The sequence below is a fragment of the Crocodylus porosus genome, unplaced genomic scaffold (assembly GCF_001723895.1).
Source record: "Crocodylus porosus isolate Cpor-Errol unplaced genomic scaffold, CroPor_comp1, whole genome shotgun sequence".
NCBI classification, from domain to species: domain Eukaryota; kingdom Metazoa; phylum Chordata; order Crocodylia; family Crocodylidae; genus Crocodylus; species Crocodylus porosus.
The window spans coordinates 183409018-183423472 of NW_017728906.1; positions in this window are offsets into that span (position 1 = coordinate 183409018).

Sequence of the window (14455 nt, forward strand, 5' to 3'; positions counted from 1 at the left end):
CTGCCCTTTGGGCAGGGGGCTGGACTCGATGATCTCCCAAGGTCCCTTCCAGCCCTAATGTCTATGAAATCTATGAAATCTATGAAATACCAGCAACAGCCACAGCAGTGCCTTTCTTCATCTTTGCTTTGCCAGAAAAGTATAATCCTTCATCCAGAATGTAAGCATAACCACCAGTGTATTTCAGCGACCTTTTATGTCCCTTGCCAGATGCATCTTAAGATCACAGGACCATAGGAAAGTATGGTTGGGAGGAATCTCATGAGGCCATCTAGTCCAGCCCTCTCCTCAAGGCAGGAACATCCATGACTACACCACTCCAGCCAAGGGTCTGTCCAACCTGGCCTTGAAAACTTCCAGTGTTGGAGATTCCATAAATTCTCTGGGTCACCTATTTCAAAGTTTGACCACCCCCATACTCTGACAGTTAGTACCTCCTAATCTCCAACATAAATTTCCCCTGCTGAAGCTTGAGGCTGTTGCTCCTAATTCTGTATGACTGCCCTTGGGCTGTAGCCCTTGGGTATACTACTGACTTCTTGTGGAGAGAGAAACTTGGCATGCTCTTCCAACTGTCTGATACCCTATAATCTTGCCTACCACACCTTGTTCTTCAAATGGTTACAGAACTTCAGCATGCCTGAGGGAGGGGTGACTAATATTTACTCTCTGCACCAAAGTCTCTCAGGCCTGGCTAGCCCACCCAGCAATCTTTTGGGTCTGGCTCACCCATCCTACAGTCTCCCAGGGCCTGGCTTGCCAATTGGGGTTTACCAACTTGTGAGTCCACACATACTGCTTGGTATTTCCACTAGCAGAGCTCCTGCCTCTAAGCTGCTTCCTCCCTCACTGCCTGTGGCCAGGCCTCTTATACTCCCTGGGGGAGGCATGGTTTTCACACTGGGCTGGCATCCTTAAAGATACAGTCCCTCTTTATATATAATAGGGGTATTACACCTGTCCCCTGCACCCACAGAAAATAGCCTATCTCCATCCTTTCTGTTCTTACCTTTCAGGTATTTGAAAATTGTTGTCCTCATCCTGGAAGTTCTGCTGCCTCCCAGGGGCCCATATCTGGGATGTAGGGGAGAGGATCCCAAAGCTTATCTGGCCCTCCAACCACTACCCTATGCTCCTTATTCATGTGGGCAAGAATGACATGGCTCAGAGCAATCCCAGCTGGGTCATAAGTGGCTACAGTGCTCTGGAAATGGGCTTAGGGGGTTGGGAGTGCAGGTGGTCTTTTCCTTGATCCTCCTGGTTATAGGTCATGGGCTGAGGAGGGAGAGAAGGATTGATGTAGTCAACCAAAGACCACACCGCTGGTGTCATCATAAAGGCTTTGGCTTCCATGACCACAGTCCACTCCTTCATGAGAGAAGCATTGGTCTTCTGGGAAGAGAAGGCCTCCACCTCACTTCACCGGGGAGGAAGCTCTTTTCAGCCAGAATGGCTGACCTGCTTGACTGGGCTTTAAACTAAGCCCGCCGGGGGATGGGTGGACAACCACCAAAGCAATCCCACTAGGCAACTGCTGCAAAACCACCAGGTTAGGGCACTCAAGGGAATCCACTCCCACCCCAACCCTGGAACGATGTTCTCCTGGGAGTGCAAGGAAGTCTAGAGACTCCACTGGGACACATACTTGCATGTACACCAATGCCAGGAGCTTGGGAAACAAACAGGAGGAACTGGTGCTCCTGCTAAACAAGAATGACTATGATCTCATAGGGATAATGGAGACCTGGTGGGACTCCACCTATGACTGGGCCACAGGTATAGATGGCTATACCCTGTACAAGAGAGACCATGAGGGGAAAAAAAGGGGTGGGGTTGTAGCTCTCTCTGTCAAGAAATGCTACATGTTCCTGCAAACTAACATTGGCACCCAGGGAGGATGACTGGGGACCCTCTGGGTTAAAATATGTGGGGAACATGGCACAGGGGACACAATGGTTGGAGTCTACTACAGACCTCCAAACTAGGAACAAGAGACTGACCAGGAATTCACTGAGAAACTGGCTAAGGCTGCATGTTCTCAGTGCATGGTTGTCATGGGAGACTTCAACTACCTGGACATCTGATGGGAAGAGGCCTCAGCCAAATCCAAAAGCTCACAGAGCTTCCTCACATGCATGGGCAAACTCTGACTCAAGAAGACTATGCCCCAAAAGAGATAAAGCATTGCTGGACCTGGTACTGGCCAAAGGGGATGATCTAGTCAGTGACCTAAGAATCGAGGGAAAGCTGGCAGACAGTGACCATGAGCTCTTCACTTGTATTATCAATCACAAAGCTGGCAAGTCAGTCAGCAATGCAGAAGTCTTTGACTTTAGGAAAGCTGACTTTAATAAACTCAGTAGGCTTGTTTTCAAGGCCATATGGGACCATGACTCGACCAGGAGGGGAGTTCAAGATGAGTAGTTGCTCTTTAAGGAGTGATACTGAAAGCACAAGGGATGTCCATCCCATCTCAGAGGAAAGGTGGAAAAAGGGCACAGCAACCCCCTTGGCACAGCAGGGAACTTGTGGGCCTCCTGCATCTAAAAAGAGAGTCTTATAAAGGATGGAAGACAAGAATCACCATGTAGGAGGAGTATTCTGCATGTGGGCCTTACCTGTAGGGAACGAACCAGGGAAGCCAAGGCTGCAACTGAACTCCAACTAGTTACATGTATAAAGGACAACAAAAAGTCCTTTTTCAGATATGTGGGGAGTCTGAAGAAAAGCAAGGGTAGCATTGGACCCCTGCTAAACCAAATAGGACAACTGACACCCAAGAAAAAGCCAACCTGCTTAATGGGTATTTTGTGCCAGTTTTTCACCATCCCAAAGGGACCACCTGCCTAACACAATGCAGGATGGCCAGGGTGAGGTTGAATTTATACACAACATCAGTGTAGACCTTATAAAGGAACACCAGGAGAGGCTGGACACCTTCAAATTAGTGGGTCCTGACAAATTGCACCCCAGAGTACTTAAGGAGCTGGCAGGCATCATAACACAGTCATTGGCAAGGATCTTCAAGAACTTGTGGCACTCAGGTGAAGTACCCAAAGATTGGAAGAAGACCAACATGGTGCCTACCTTCAAGAAAGGGAGGAAAGTAGTTCCAGGGAACTACAGGCCAATCAGCTTGACCTCAATCCATGGAAAGATTTTGAAAAAAATTATCAGAGACAATTCTTGACAAACTGGCTGATGGCAACATCCTAAGGGACAGCCAGCACAGGTTTGTTGTGAGTAGGTCTGGGGGAACCAATCTCATTTCTTCTACGACCAGATGACATATCAGCTGGACAAGGGAGAAGAGATTGACATCATATACCTTGACTTTAAAAAAGCCTTTGATCTGGTATCCCATGATCTCCTCATGGAAAAATTGGCCAACTGTGGCCTTGGCTATAACACAATCTGATGGCTAAGGAATTGGCTCTGAGGTCGGACCCAGAGAGTGGTAGTCGACAGAAGTGAATCATCATGGTGCTCTGTGACCAGTGGTGTTCCCCAAGGTTCTGTCCTTGGACCTGTACTCTTTACCATCTTTATTAACAATATGGACAATGGTGTCAAAAGTGTCCTGGCCAATTTCACCGATGACACCAAACTTTGGGGAAAAGCGTCTACACCTGAGTATAGGCTGGTGATCCAGGCTGACCTTAACAGGCTTAGAAAGTGGACAGATAAAAACCTTATAACATTCAATATGGAAAAATGCAAGGTACTCCATCTCAGGGGAAAATAATCTTCATCACGCTTAACGGGTCAGCAGTCCTACACTTGGTAGCACCATGACCAAAAGGGACTCAGGGGTCATGACTGACCACAAGATGAACATGAGCCACCAATGCAATGTCGCAGCAGGTAAAGCAAACAAAACTCTGGCTTGCATCCATAGATGCTTCTCAAGCAAATCCCAGGATGTCATCCTCCTGCTGTACTCGGCCTCGGTGAGGCCACAGCTGGAGTACTGCATCCAATTCTGGGCTCCACAATTCAAGAAGCATGTCAAGAAGCTTGAGAGAGTCCAGAGGAGAGCCACACACATGATCAGAGGACAAGAGAATAGAACTTATGAAGACAGGCTGAGAGCCATGGGACTCTTCAGCCTCCTCATGGGGGACCTGGTGGCTACGTATAAGTACATAAGGGATGTGCATCAGGATCTGGGGGAACATCTGTTCACCAAAGCACCCCGAGGGATAACAAGGACTAATGGTCATAAACTCCTCCAAGACCATTTTAGGCTGGACATAAGGAAAAATGTCTTTACTGCTCGAGCCCCCAAGGCCTGGAATAAACTCCCTCCAAAAGTGGTGCAGGCACCTACTCTGGACTCATTCAAGAAACATTTGGATGCTTACCTTGCTGGGACCATTTGACCCTAGCTGACTTCTTGCCCCTGGGGCAGGGGGCTGGACTCGATAATCTTCCAAGGTCCCTTCCAGCCCTAATGTCTATGAAATCTATGAAACCCACCCCCAGTCTCTTTTCTCCAGACTAAACAACCATAGTTCTTTCAGCTTTTCCTCATAAGTCTCGATTCTGAGATGCCCAGTCATTTTTGTTGGTCTACCTCCTCCTTGAAGTGTGGGGTCCAAAACTCAACACAGTACTCCAAGTGAGTCTTTACAAGAGCTAAATAAAGCAGAAAAATCACTTTCCTTGATTTGCAGGTAACACTTCTATTAAGGCAACTCAGAATGCTGTTGGCTTTTTTCCTCAACAAGGGCCATGTACAGACATTCAGCTTCTTCTGGGACAGTCACTCATCTCCCAAGAGAAACCATGAGTGTACAGTTTTCTCCCAGAGGAGAAATGGCCACTCCAAGAGAAAAATAACCTGGGAACAATCAAGGTTATATCACTCCCAGTTGAATCTTCTAGTTTATCCTGGGAGACTGAACATCTATATATGTTCTCTTCTAAGAGAAGCCACAGCACAGCCCTCCAGCATCCCAGGGTGCTTTGCTTCCTCCATTCCCCCACCAGGAGACAGTGCATTGCTTACTAGATTCTGGTGCTCCAGCCAAGTGAAAAACAGAATACAACCCCTATACAATCCCTACATTGTGATGCAGGCAGACACAGGCAGTTTAGCTTATCCAGTCATAGCTGCCATCTGCACTGCTACCATCTGTCACCAGGCAGACTGAAGGAACCTGCAGACCATGCTGAGATGTGTGCACAAAGGCTCCCTGGATGCATAGTGTCAGTACTGCAAGCTCTCTGCTCTTCAAAGGCCCAGAATTTGAATGTCTCTTCATGCATCTCCACCTAAGTATTTCTACCAAGAAAACAAACCCAGAAGAATTCTTCCAGATTATACGAACATGTGTATAGAGCCTTATGGTCTACTGCACCTCCCAGGTCCTTCTCTGAATACTATAGCCTAGCCAGTAATTCTCCAGTCTCTATTTGTCCATGCAATTATTCCATCCCAAATGCAGGATTCTCGACTTGTCCATGCTGAGTCTCATATGATTGATTGGGGTCTACTTTTCCAATCTCTCCAGGTCATTCTGGATCCTAGCCTGATATTCTGGAGTGTCTGCAACTCCACTTAATTTGGTGTTGTCCACAAATTGACTAAGCATGCAGTCAATCCCATTGATCAAATCATTCATGAAAATACTAAATGATACCAAATTCAAAATAGACCCCTAAAATGGAATACCATTGATGACTGCTCACTAAGGATCCAACCAGATACGAACCCACCTTACAGTTTTTCCATCCAGCCTGTATTTACTTAGTTTGTTAATGAAGATGTCATAGGAGACAGTGTCAAAAACCTGGCTGAAGTCAAGGTATATCACATCCACTGCTCTCTCCCCATCCACACAGCCTGTCACCTTATCATAGAAGGAAATCAGGTTGGTCAGATATGACTTGCTCTAGGTGAAGCCACACTGTCTATTCCTAATCATCTTGTTCTCCTCTAGGTACTTCACAGTGGATTCCTTGAGGACCTGCTCCATGATATTTCCAGAGATCAAGGTCATGCTGACTGGTCTGTAGTTCCCCAGATTCTCCCTCTTCCCTTTCTTAAAGGTAAATGCTATATTGCCTCTTTTCCAATCATCTCTGTATGTTACCCAGTAGTTTTTAATAGGCCAACTTCCACTTTATACTGCATCTCAGGACACATATATGTTACTTTTATATGTTAGCCAACACCTCCTTTCTTCTCCTGCTTGTCCTTTGTGACCAAACTATAACCATCCGTGACCATACTTCAGTCATGTGAACTATCCTGACATACCTCCATGATCTGAATTCTAAAATAAGTCTGTGCTTGTACGAGGACCTCTAACTCTTCCTGTTTTTTCTCACATTAGTATACCAGTATTTCAATTATCTGACTTATCTTCTCTCTGAGAACATTACTAAGGCTTCCATTATTGTTTCCCTTTTATCATTGTTTGTCCAGGTCTCCAGGCTCTTTACTTACCCCTGTGCTTTTCTCTCCACCCCCATATCAACTTAGTTTAGGATACCCCCATGCAATTTTTCCAAGCTAACCCCTCAACATACTAAGACTGAGAAGTAACCCTCTGCATTTTTTCTACCAAAACTAATGGTTAAAAAACATCACTTAATTTGTTTTATATGAAGAGATTGTATGCTCTTTGGGGCTAGGACTGTCTTTTGGAGGGTCCTAGTCCACATCCAAGCCATCAAGGTACTACTGTAAATAGTGCATATTTGGGATAGAAACCTTTTCCTTAATCAAACACAAATTGCAGTCGTTTTGTGTTTAACCTGATTCTTCACTTACAATCTTTGTATATATAGAAATAAACATATGGCTAAAAAGCCATATCATAGGTTCCTGGTCACTTCAACAACATAGGTAAATGTATCATTATCATATAGCAGATACTGAGCTGGACACATTTTTTGCAAAGGTTTACCCATTCTACATGTTTGTGTGCAACAGTGCTTGTTCTTATTGGTTACAATGTTGCATCATGGACCCAAAACTGAATGTATACACATGCTCAATATAAAGAGCAACTGTGCCTTTAAAATGACAAATGATGGCCACTGCTTCATTTACAATTTAAAGAACACTCATTAATGATGAACAAATAAACCTTATCAAAAGGGCACTATTTCAATTTGACACAATGGCTATATCCTAGCCAGCTATTGAAATTCTATAACCTGAATAGGAGAGGTACAAATGCATTGTAAGGAAAAACAAATCTTTCAAATTGCAATTCATTTTTCACTTCAGAATTATAATGATCAGCCATGATCCATAACAGACGGATCATTACCCCAAACTGTAATAAATTCTGAGCTTTCATATCATAAGCACCTCGAGAAAAGGATCAGTAGCAAAGCTTATAGTTCATGTATTTCACTTCAGATTATTTGGAATATAGTTGGATCAGAATGTGATATAATTAACATCTATTTTTATGCAAAGATACAACCCAAATCCATGGCTAGTGAACAGAAAAGTCCAATATAGTTTGTTCTGTGTTTTCATTTTCAGTTAGATGACTTGAAGGAGACAACAACTGACAAGGGCTGGAATAAGTTTTGATCAGCAACTAACAAACAACTTTTACCTCACACAGTCCCTAATTAGGTCCCCAATTTAATTCTGTGTCTATGTGAAATGGCTAGGTTCCATTTCACATAATAAAAATACTCTAAATTGGACTTCAGTGGTGCCTGATTTTAATTTCCAGAATTGTCCCTTGTTGGTGTAAATCAGCATAGTCAGTCTATACCAGCTGAGGTTTGTGAATAGTAACTATGCAGGCTCAGGTTCCAGATGTCACCACATAAGTCCTTTTTATGTATTATATATAAGTTACATATTTGTGCAGAGTGAAATCTTCTCCATTTTTAAGACAATAAACTACACGAGCTGAAACCCACAAAACATTTGCAATTACATTTTTATTTCAAAAGTATTTCTTTAAATACAGGATTTTTAGTTATCCTTTGACTGAATACTTTAACAGAATCAAAACTTCTCACCATCCAAAAGGCTACATAAAGCTGTCCATACATAAGCACAAGCTGAGGAATATAAATACATATTTTGTCAAAAGTCTGACCTTATGACTTGTTTATAGTCATAGAATAAGAGGGTCCTTATACATGTGACTAGGGGACCTTGTTCACATGAGGAAATTCCCCTTTTAGTGGTTTAACTGCTCTTTGTAATTATTTAATTGCATAACAGTGTACACATTCGGCAGTATGTTACAATTAAATTTTGTAACAGTGTACACATTTGGCAGGTGTGCTCCAGGAAGCTCAGACTTGGCAGGCTTCTAGTGCCCTGTACACCATCCTTGCTACCTTCTCCAGCTGCCAAAACACCCAGCCACCCTCCTAACACCTTCCCAGGGCAGCCAGCCCATTCCTGGGTGGTCCCAGACAACAAGAAGACAGCTTCCAGTTCCCCATGCACCATTAGATCAGGCAGCTACTGCCTACAAGCTGCGCCTGCATCCTCGCAGCTAACACCCTGCCCAGGCAGTCCCGGGGGACATTGCCACTGTGGAGGAAAGCATCAGGTTCCTTGCAGCTCAGGGGCTATATGACCCAGTGGTAGCTTGTATGGGAGGAGAAAAAAGAAAAAAGTGGCGAAGGGCCTGATGTTTTTTTTTCTCCTGCCTGCAGGAACCTACCTACATCTCTCACAGGTGGGAAGCAAGCTGCTGGTGGGTCGCACAACCCCTGAGCTGAGGGGGACCCCAATGCTTCCTTCCATGGTGCTGGCACCCCCTGGGCAGCACTCACCTACTGGCACCCCAGCCAGACAGTCCTGGGAGGCACTGTTGCTGCAGAGGGAAGCACTGGGCCCCCTGCAGCTCAGGGCCAAGAGGCAGATTGCCCCCAGCTGCAGAATAGGCAGGCAGACTCCAGGAGATAAAAAAAGAAAAGGATTGGCCTCCTCACCACTTCCCCACCCCCACTTTGGCGAAGCATGCCTGTTTTGTGGTGGGGGGACACGGTGCTTCATTCTAGCTGTGACTTGCCTGCATATCTGTTTGAAATGCCTCAGGATTCTAATATTATAAAAGCCTTAATCTGTCTGTCTGTCTGTCCATAACACATTATTCACAAGGGAGTGCTGCCACGATGGTGGGGACACCAGGGATGGAGCGGGGCAGGGTGAGGCCAGCACAGCTGGCCTTGCTCCCCCTACCCCTGCCCTGCTCCTTAGAGGCAGTGGCAATGGAGCAGATGGAATGGGGGTGGGGGGGCAAGGCCAGCAGTATTCCTTGGAGGTCCTTGCTCGTTGAAGGTGACAGCAGCAGTGGCGCAGAGAGAAGTGAGATCAGGGCACCACAGGGTGGGTGAGGCCACTGCCACTGGCTTCAGCCCACCCCTCCCCCCTTCCATCATCACTGCCTGCAGGGCCGACACAGCGGCAGTGGGGAGAGGAGGAGGCACAATGTGAGTGGGAGGAGAACCAGGCGGGCGGCAGCAGTGGCGGTGGGGGGAGAGGAGGAGTGGCTTGGTCCTCACGTGGGGGGGAGCGAGGAGGAGCAAGCCCAAGTGGAGGGAGAAGCCAGCCTGCTGCAGTAGTGGGGGGGAGCAGTGGGCCTGGCCCAAAGTGGCAGCGTGGGGGGAGAGGAGGAGCATGCCTCCTCCCCTACTGAAACCCAGGCCCACTCCTCTCTGACATCCCCCTCCTCTGCACTGGCCCTAAGCCTGCTCTTCCCATCCCCCCACCACCGGCATGTTGGCCTGGGTCCTCTGCTCCACCCCGCCACTGCAGCAGCCCGGCTTCTCCCCACCCTCAAGCCCAGTCCTCCCCTGCATTGGGTCCAGGCCCACTCCTCTCTTCCCCCAACCACTGTGGAGGGGAGGGGGGGAGTGGTCCCAGACCCCAAGCAACAGGAAGTGAAAGCGAATGGGCCCAAGACTGAGCAGGGCATGGGACTCCATACTGGCCCACTCCCTCCCCCTGTCATTCTTGATAGGCAATTGGCTAGTCTCTATTCGTGACCTGCTTATTGTGTCTGTCCAGAGCACTCTGATTGGTTGTTTCAGTAAGCATTGTGCTTGGCTGCCTAAACAGTCAATTAGAGTGCTCCAGACAATCAAAATAAGCCTACTGTTGTTATAGATGTTTTAAGGGTGACAGAATGTCCTTGCATATTTCTGTATGCAACTAGGTATTCAATCATTGCACTTAAAATGTTCTTACAAGATTGCAAGAGTGTACTTGGATGAGGGACCTTTCCAGTGTACGCGTGGCTGAGAGCTTCAGCACATGGGAAAAAAATAGATATACTAACTTCAATGGCAGATTTGTGTCTCAAGTCCCCATCTTGCAAAGAACTCCTTTAGGGTGGGCCTCAGTTGATGTCAATGCAGCAGTACATGGTAGACAGAGAGATCTGCCCAGGTAGAGCAGGATGTTATTTGTAATAATTTTCCATCTATAGGAACTAATTATTGGGGGTTGCTTTTAAATTCATCCTCCCTCTTGCCCCCACTGCAGGGAGGCAAGCAATGGGGGGGTAGGTAGTATGGAAGGTCAGTTTGCCTCTGTTTGTGCCTGCCCCCCACCGCCTTGCCCTCACCTTATCCCTCTGCCTCTGCACCCCCTCCTGCCCCAGCCTGTTTCCCCCATCCCTATCCTCAACCAGCCTCTCCTCTTCTCTCCTCCATATCTCCCAGCCTCTGCACCCCCTCCCTGCTTCTCTCTCCCCTCCCCTCCAGCCTCTACTCACTCCCTCCTCTGTTCCCTCCCTCCCCTTACCCTTGCTCCATGCTAGCAGGCTCCATCCCAGGGGATGAGATTGACACTGTGTATCTTGACTTTAAAAAAGCCTTTGATCTGGTATCCCATGATCACCTCTTGGCTAAACTGGCTAACTGCAACCTCGACCTCACCACAATCCACTGGCTGGGGAATTAGCTCCGCAGTAGTACTCAGAGGGTGCTGGTTGATGGGAGCCAATCGTCTTGGTGTGTGGTCACCAGTGGGGTCCCTCAAGGCTCTGTTCTAGGGCCTGTACTATTTCATATCTTCATCAATGATGTGGACATTGGTGTCAGAAGTGGAATGGCCAAGTTTGCCAATGACACCAAACTCTGAGGTAAAGCATCCACGACTGAGGAAAGGAGGGAGATCCAGGCAGATCTTGACAGGCTTAGGAAATGGGTGGACGAGAACCTGATGGTGTTTAACACCGAAAAATGCAAGGTTCTCCACCACGGGAGGAAAAACCTGCAGCATGCTTATAGACTCAGCAGTGCTACGTTGGCTAGCACTACAGATGAAAGGGACTTGGGGGTCATGATTAACCGCAAGATGAACATGAGCCTTCAATGTGATGCTGCAGCTAGTAAAGCGACCAAAATGCTGGCGTGCATCCATAGATGCTTCTCAAGCAAATCCCAGGACATCATTCTCCCATTGTACTCAGCTTGGTGAGGCCGCAGCTGTAGTACTGCATCCAGTTTTGGGCTCCGCAATTCAAAAAGGATGTGGAGAAGCTTGAGAGGGTGCAGAGGAGAGCCACACGCATGATCAGAGGTCAGGAAAACAGATCTTACGATGACAGGCTGAGAGCCATGGGGCTCTTCAGCCTGGAAAAGTGCAGGCTCAGGGGTGATCTGGTGGCCACCTGTAACTTTATCAGGGGTGACCACCAGGATCTGGGGGAACGTTTGTTCACCAGAGCACCCCAAGGGATGACAAGATCGAATGGTCACAAACTCTGCCGCGACTGATTCAGGTTGGACATAAGAAAGAACATCTTCATTGTCCGAGCCCCCAAGGTTTGGAATAGACTGCTGCCAGAGGCAGTTCAACCACCCACTTTGAACATCTTCAAGACACATTTGGTTGCTTATCCTGCTGGGATCCTATGATCCCTGCTGACTTCCTGCCCTTGGGGAGGGGGCTGGACTCGATGATCCTCTGGAGTCCATTCCAGCCCAAATGTCTATGATATCAGGCTAGATATCAGGAAGCACTACTTCAGGGTCAGGGCGGCTAGGATCTGGAACCAACTTCCAAGAGAGATGGTGCTGGTTCCTACCCTGGGGGTTTTTAAGAGGAGGTTGGATGAACATCTTGCTGGGGTCATTTGACCTCAGTATTATCTCCTGCCGTGGCAGGGGTCGGACTAGATGATCTACTCAGGTCCCTTCCAACCCTAGAAACTATGAAACTATGGAACTATGAAATCTATGTCTATGAAAATTCCCATTCTAGCCTGGGGCACTGAGCATGGCCTCAACTCAGGCTTGTAGTAGCTGTGTGGGCTGCATGCCACTGCTATGGGGCCCCAGCTATGCTCAGTGCCCCAGGCTGCAGTGTGAATAGATCCTGCCAACATGGAGCAAAAGTAAATTGCTGGGGGTGGGGGAGAGAAGGGCATGTGGTAGAGAAAAAGGTCATGTGGGGAGAAGAGAGGTGATGGGGTGCTGAGATGGCAAGGGTGGTGGAGGGATGACAGCAGCTGTGGCTACAGACCTGACCCCAGGTAGAGGTTGGAACTCAAATCACAGCAGCTGTCTGCCCGCTCCCCCAGCCCTCCAGCCCTCATACTGGATCCTAAGATGAAGGGCTTTTCCCCCATACTAAATAGGGAAAAACCTCTCATTTTAAAATGGAGTAAACAGGGCAGATGAGGGTGATGACTGCTTTGAAAAAGCTGTACCTATCAAAAACAGAAATAGGAACAGTATTAGATCCACCGACGCATTTTAAACTGGTAATTCAAAGTTTCAGATTCAGCTGAAATTCTAAAACATGACTTTTTAGAAACAGAATTGCATGACAGCATCTAGCTAAATATTTCTGCTTGCCACTCAACCCTTTTTCAATTATTCTGAATATTTCAGCTAAAGGTTTGAGTCTTCTGGTGTACAGCTTAACTCTTCAGGGAGTGAGTGATAGATGCGAGGAACACACAGATAGTCAGGAAGGCTTTCGACACAGTTCCTCATTGTACCACTACACAAGAATTTATTGATCTTTAGAAATGCTTCCCAAATGCAATGACCTTATTGAAACTTATCCTTCCCTTGAGAATCCATCTGTACTGAAAAGACTCAAAAGACTCAGATTCGGCCCTGTTAGAAAGGTAGGAGAGTTTAACAGGTAAACCCCTGCTCAGTTCCCACCAGCTCTAAGCACACTCCTGCAAGGTGACTTTGCCAAGATGACCCTTACCCCAGACGAAACCACTTCTCCTCAGTAGGATCTAGCTTACTGTCTAGTTACATATCTGTAGCATATAATTTAAACCAATGACATGCTATTAATCTTGTGCCATACTCCTTAGGAATATCAGTGCAGGGTTAAAGTGTAAAAGGCTGGACATTGAATTGGAGTTGACAGATTAGCAGAGATGCACACAGAGTGGTCATAACCTTTCACAGAAATCCTAAATTGCAGAGACAAGATTCCCTAAACCCGTTAAATACTGTGGAGTTCTAATGTTGACTTGCTAGGTTCACTCCTTCATTAGTGAAGAGAAACAGGTATATGTAGAAACCCAGGCATTACAAGCATATAAGGATTCACAAGATAAAACACTAGATAACCTACCTCAAGGCAGGGTTTCACAACTATTCCGTTGAGTGGTCACATACTGAGGGATAGCTTCCTGAACCAGCTTCCATTTTCACTCCATGACAGAGCCACAAAAACAACTATTTCAATGAAAAACAACAATGAAGAGTTTAACTTCCTTGAATAGCTTCTGTTTCTTTTTCCTTGCACAATTGCCATCTCCTTTTTCTCTCCTTTGCACTTCATCCTGTAACCAGATTTTTTGTTCAACAGTAGGCCTGTGCAAGTAGGCAGCTATTCGATCCAGCTTCAGATCCAGCCACTTCTGATGCCAGGGATCCAATCCAGAGCTCTGGACCAGGTTCCCACTTCAATCCAGCCGAAGCAGCTCCAAAGCCTCGGAGCCACCTCAGAGATCCAGCCATAGGGTATAATGGGGGATCAATGAAATAGCTATAACTTTGTTTTTTGTCCAATTTGGATGAAACTTGCAGGGGTGGTAGCCTCTGCTGAGCATATAAAGCCTGTCAAACTGCAGGAAAATCGGTGCAGGGGTTTGGGGGGAACTGCACCCCAGATTCTTGAAAGCAAAACTCATGTCACATGAATTGGCTACACCACATGGGGTTCAAACTGCAGAGGTGATAGACCCTGATGAGGCCACAAAGCCTATCAAGTTTCAAGGAGATAGGTGCAAGGGTTTCAGAGGAACTGCACCACAAATTCTTGAAAGAAAAACTCATGTCATATGTATGTGTTACACCACGGTGGGCTGAAAACTGCAGGGATGGTGGCCCCTGCTCTGGCCACAAAGCCTGCCAAGTTTCAAGGAGATAGGTTCAGGGGTTTGGGGGAAACTGCTTCTCAAGCTGCTGACAGACAAAACTTGTGACATGGGTAACACTGTGTGTTAAAGCACAATGGGCTGAAAACTGCAGG